Source organism: Dama dama, chromosome 20 (assembly GCF_033118175.1).
Source record: "Dama dama isolate Ldn47 chromosome 20, ASM3311817v1, whole genome shotgun sequence".
Taxonomy (NCBI): domain Eukaryota; kingdom Metazoa; phylum Chordata; class Mammalia; order Artiodactyla; family Cervidae; genus Dama; species Dama dama.
In genome coordinates, this window is record NC_083700.1 from 88088736 (window position 1) to 88094889 (window position 6154).

The following is a 6154-nucleotide window of genomic DNA, read 5'->3' on the forward strand; positions in this document are numbered from 1 at the left end:
GCTATTCACTGAGCACTCTTAGAAGCTCCCACTTCCAATTCTTCATTCTTCCCAGAGATCGGAGTTCCCCTAGGTATCTGCACCTTCCATCACTTCACTCCTGCTGCTCAAATGTCATCTCATCAGAGAGACGCTCAATTCACACGAGCATTCAGGTGCCTGCTTTGTCCTTACTCTGTTTTCCTTTCCTCCGTAGACTCATCACTTCCTGAACGATAGTGTTTATCTATTTGTTTGTTTTCTGCCCTTCTCATCAGAATACAAACTGTCAAAGGGCAGAGATTTTGGAGCAGCACCCTTTTCATACTATGTCCTCAATAAACATCTATTGGGTAGAAAAGTGATACAAAACAAAACATACTGTCTGAAAAACAACTTCACGAAGCAGTAGTGAGACCAAAGGGACAGACAGAGGCCACCGTTCCTAGTCTGTGTGGGGAGGACGACAGAGGGAGCTCCTTGGGTCTTCTGAGCAGGTACTTGGCCCGGCTGTGGAAGATCAGAGAGAATTCTTTCAGAAGGAAAATACTTCTAAAATACTTCTTTATAGCCGGGGCTATAAAGAATGAGTTAGGGTACAGAGAAAGATAGGAAAGTTGGAGACAGGGGAAGGGTATTTCAGTTAGAGGAAACAATATGAGAAAAGGAATACAGGAAAGAAGCAGGTTGGCATGGTTTGAGACCCCAAAGATTCCAGTTTTGCAGAAGCCATACCTCTGTGTGTGTGTGTGTGTGTGTGTGTTGGAGGTGGTATAGAATAAAATGAAACTAGAACACCTTCTAACACCATACACAAAAATAAACTCAAAATGGATTAAAGATCTAAATATAAGACCAGAAACTATAAAACTCCTTGAGGAGAACATAGGCAAAACACTCTCCGACATAAATCACAGCCGGATCCTCTATGACCCACCTCCTAGAATATTGGAAATAAAAGCAAAAAACACAAATGGGACCTAATTAAACTTAAAAGCTTTTGCACAACAAAAGAAACTATAAGCAAGGTGAAAAGACAGCCCTCAGAATGGGAGAAAATAATAGCAAACGAAGCAACAGACAAAGAATTAATCTCAAAAATATACAAGCAGCTCCTGCAGCTCAATTCCAGAAAAATAAATGACCCAATCAAAAACTGGGCCAAAGAACTAAACAGACATTTCTCCAAAGAAGACATACAGGTGGCTAACAAACACATAAAAAGATGCTCAGCATCACTCATTATCAGACAAATGCAAATCAAAACCACAATGAGGTACCATTACATGCCAGTCAGGATGGCTGCTATCCAAAAGTCTACAAGCAATAAATGCTGAAGAGGGTGTGGAGAAAAGGGAACCTTCTTACACTGTTGGTGGGAATGCAAACTAGTACAGCCACTATGGAGAACGGTGTGGAGATTCCTTAAAAAACTGGAATTAGAACTGCCATATGACCCAGCAATCCCACTCCTGGGCATACACAGAGGAAATTAGATCTAAAAGAGACACGTGCACCCCAATATTCATCGCAGCACTATTTATAATTGCCAGGACATGGAAGCAACCTAGATGCCCATCAGCAGACGAATGGATAAGGAAGCTATGGTACATATACACAATGGGATATTACAAAGTACATTTTCAATAGAAAAACCCAGGAGCCATGGAGTGTTTTAAAAACAGGAGCATGTAATTTGTGATTTTAAGTTGCTTGCTAATTAATGAGGGTACCAGTATGAGTATGCCTGCCATCAGTGAAATAAAACAAACAAAACGGACAAAGCACAGAAGGCAGTAGTTTTCTGGCACTGGACAAAAGGCAGCACAAGGCCAGGATGCCAGAAGGAGGGGAGTCCACAAGGTGAGCCCCGAAACTGCCCCAGCTCTCTGTCTGGGGAGGATTCTCCCACTGCAGAGCAGAGAGCCTGCGTGTGCACACAACATGATCATTCTAGTGAGCTGAGGAGGTAGAAATCAGAGCTCAGAACAGCTGGAACGGCAGGGACTGTGAGGAAAGGCACAGAGAGGAGTGAGCGGCACAGAGGGGGGTCTCCAGAAGCTGTGGAGGGAGGCCTATAAAGTCCTGAGCTGAAAGCTAGGCTGTACTCAGAGTAGCTACAACAGAGCAGAGAACAAAACAGATACTGAAAGTTAAGCAGTGCTAGAGAACAGTTCAGCCATAGGGGAGAAATCTTGTTCACACCCAGGTCTCCAGCTGCGACATGAAGATGATGACAGTGTAAGAGTCAGGACCACACCCCAGAGTCCGGCATACTCTTGATAATCACTGGCCATTAGAACTTCTGCAATGATGTTAATGTTACTTGACTGGTCCAAAATGATAACCATGAGCTGCAGGCAGTTATCAAGCAAGCACTCAAAATATGACTAGTACAACTAAGGAAATGAGTTTGTCATTTATTTCATTTCACTTAATATAAATTTAAACAGCTACATGTGGCTGTCGTATTTTACAGAACAGCTTTGGTCCCACCAAAATAAAAAGCCCTAAATCCAAGACCTCACAATATCCACAATAGACAAAGATTTGAAGGTTGGCCCCATCAAGTTAGAGTAGCTTGAGAAAGATGGGCTTTCCACAGATTCTCCATATCAAAACCTACAGTCAAGGTGATGAGCCAGTCTAAATAGATTTATTTTGATAAGCTAAAGAGGCATATTGTTAGCGTTAGAGCAACCACTAAGAAGCAATAAGAAGTATTGATGAGAAGCCAAATAGAGGAAATAAAATGGAATTCTAAAAATATGTATAATTAGGAAAGGATCATTAGAGAAACAATCCTCAAAAAACAAACAAATGAAAACAAATAGCAAAATGATAATCTTAAACCTAAACATATTTATAATCTTACTAAATGTAAAACTCCCCAATTAAAATAAAACAGAATGACAGACTAGATTAAAAAGCAAGATTCAAGAATATTCTCTCTATAAGTGATGCACTTTAAATTTCAAAGCACAAATATGTTGAAAGTATATAGATGAAAAAGACATATTATGAGTTATGGGCTGAATTGTATCCTCCTCCACAAATATGTTTCCCTGGTAACCAGATGGTAAAGAATATGCCTGCAATGAAGGAGACCTAAGTTCTATCCCTAGGTCAGGAAGGCCCTTGGAGAAGGAAATGGCTACCCACTCTAATATTCTTGCCTGGAGAATTCCATGAACAAAGGAACCTGTCCATGGGGTCACAAAGAGTCGGACACGACTGAGTGACTAACACACATACAAACACACCACAAATTTACATGTTTAAGCCCTAATGCCCAATGTGACTATCTTTGGAGATAGCAACTTTAGGGGGGGCAGGGGTGGCTATTAAGGCTAAATAAGGTCCTAATCCAATAGGACTGTATCTCTGTTTTTACCTTTTTTATCCTTTTCTTATGTGGAAAGGAACTATCAATACTTAATCAAGGGGCGGTACGGATACAGCGCGGGCCATGCAGGACACAGGCTTCCAGGTTGCAGAAAGGTTGCTTCCAGGTTTCAAAAAAGGATATGTGTGACCTCAAGTGTAGTGTCCTGTTCTTTGCACAGTCAGAGAATATAGCTGCTCATGAAAACTGTTTGCTGTATTCCTTGGCACTTGTGGAATGTGAGGACCATGACGCATATAATAATGACAGAAATTTTGACGTGGAATCAGTAAAGAAAGAAATCAAGAGAGGAAGGAAGTTGAAATACATGCTTTGTGAGAAAACAGGAGCCACAGTGGGATGTGACTTAAAATCCTGTTTCAAGAATTACCACTTTTTCTGTGCCAAGAATGACCACACAGTTCTACAAGCTGATGGACTTAAAGGAATTTAGAAAGTGTTTTGCCAACAGCACGCTGACCCTCAAAATGATCTACCATCAGTAAAGCCTTTGTCTGGTGTCTTCCATTCTCACCACAGTGAGCAGACCAAACCGAGACAAGCCTACTTTTCAGGAGTGAAAACAAAAAGAGGAAGGAGAAAACCTCTCCCAACAGGCAATCATGTACAGCCACCTGAAAGAACGGCACTGAAGAAGGAAATGAACGGCAGACACACAGGTGCAATTGCGAGAGCTGCTTTTCTTAAGAAATGTAAAGAAGCAGGATTTCTTGGCTCTTTACTTGAAGAAATATTAGACAAACTTCATGTGATTCAGGAAAGACTAATGGATGAGACTACTTCAGAATCAGACTGTGAAGAAATCAGGACTTCACTTTTTGACTGGAGATTGTTTGAAGACACACTTGCAAATTTTCAAGCAGCAATAGAGAATCAAATTCATGAATCTGAAGAGAGGTGGCGGCAGCTGAAGAAAGAGATTGAGCTACTCCCAGACTTAAACCTGGTACTCCCACCTTCCGTCAAGTTCCACTTCAGATTCTTCTCTGTCTTCTTAAGAAGGACCATTTCCTAAGCCAGGAATCGAGCACAGTTGCAAACAGGGTGAAATCTGGAGATCGGCCTGTGAGAACCACACACCTTCAGCACCAGGCCCCTGGGGTCTCTCTGATCCTTGCCTGCTCTTACCTGTTCTTGCTGATGGGCATCTGATGCCTGTTTCCTGCCTCCCCCTGCTTACCATCATCTCACTTCTACCTCTCCCCCGCTAGTAAAATGTTTCTGAGTCTACTTGAGTATATTAAACCATGGCTCTAAATTCCATTAAATTAAATTAAACCTCCAGTAAATTAAACCTCCCATGGCTCTAAAAATCCTTTGGTGGCCTCCTCCACTCCCCCACTCCAGTGAGCTAAGTGGATTCCAGGTGCTCCCACCCGGGACCTTTGCTTGTCCTGCTGTGAGGTCTTTATCAAGATCTCCTCATACCTGTTCCACCCGAGAGTCCTTTCCCCTCATATCTCTTCTCTGTGTAAGCCACTGTATCACACATCGAACCACTGGAGTATAAGCAGCCTGAGGGCAGAAACTCCCATTCCTGTGTTTTCCACTCAGTCATATTTCCAGCAGCTAGCATGCTCAGTAAACGTTAAATGCATAAACTGTTTTTATCTTTCGAGACAAGTTCCACATCATAATGCCTCTTTGATATAATGAATTTTAATAGTATACATTATCAAAAAAAAAATACTTAATCAGGGATTATAGCACACACACAACCACTCTAGTAGTTGGAAAGGTTAACTGACATAATAGAGGATTCTTTTAAAATGTAAGCAACAATCTCATTGCCTTTCAGCACAAAACCCTCAGATGGGAAGATGAAAATGGAGAGATGAGAGGGAAAGAGGGAGTGCTGGGGTTTGGGGTGAGTCTCTGAAAAGATTTCATTGTTGGAGCTCCCTGAAAGATGCACAAGAAAGCTTCTTAAGAAAGGTAAAGATAAGAAAATTTTGTGTAATAAAAATCTGGTTAAAGTAAAAAAGAAAGGAATGAAGTGAGGGAGGGAGGGAAGAAGAAAAGAAAAAGAAAGAAATTCACATCACTGGCTTCCCATCTCAGAGAAAAAGCACAAGCTCTTGAACTGGCCAACCAGGCACCACGGAGTCACCGAGCCTGTGCTCCTCTGGCAGCCCCACCCCCTCTGCTCGCCCCCCGTAGACGCGTGGCTCCTGGTTGGTCCTTGGGTCCAGCAGGCACATCCCCGCATCATTAGGGCCTTTGCACTTGCTCTTCTCCCTGCTGTCAAGCCGCCCCCGACTCCCAAGCAGATGCTTGCTCCCTCACCTCCTTCATATCTGTGTGAAAAGTCACCCTCTCATCAGGCCTTACCTGACCCCCCTTCTCTATTTAAAATCCCACGTGCAGACCCTATGCCCTTCTGTTCTTTATTTTTCTCTACAGCACTCACCATCCAACATAATATAAACATTACTTACATATTTTATTTATTTCCTGACTGCTCTGCAAGGATATAAATGTAAGAACATCAGATTTTGTCCATTATGTTCACTGCTATATCCTGGTGACTGATATGTGCATAGAACATAGTAGGTGCTCAGTATATACAGTTCTCCCTCAGTGTCTGGGGAATTGATTCCAGGACCAAAATCTGAGGATGCTCAAGTCCCTTATATTAATAAAGTGGAGTCATATTTGTGCATAAGCTATGAACACTGTCTAGATTACTTATAGTAATCAATAAATCACCTCTAGATTACTTATACTTATTACTGATTATTATACTTATACTTATTACTAGTACCTAAG

At 41.9% G+C, this 6154-nt stretch overlaps 1 pseudogene; it reads left to right on the forward strand.

The window, feature by feature from the left end:
• Positions 1 to 3506: 3506 nt before the first annotated feature.
• Positions 3507 to 4400, forward strand: LOC133041240 (PHD finger protein 11-like; annotated as a pseudogene).
• Positions 4401 to 6154: the final 1754 nt, after the last annotated feature.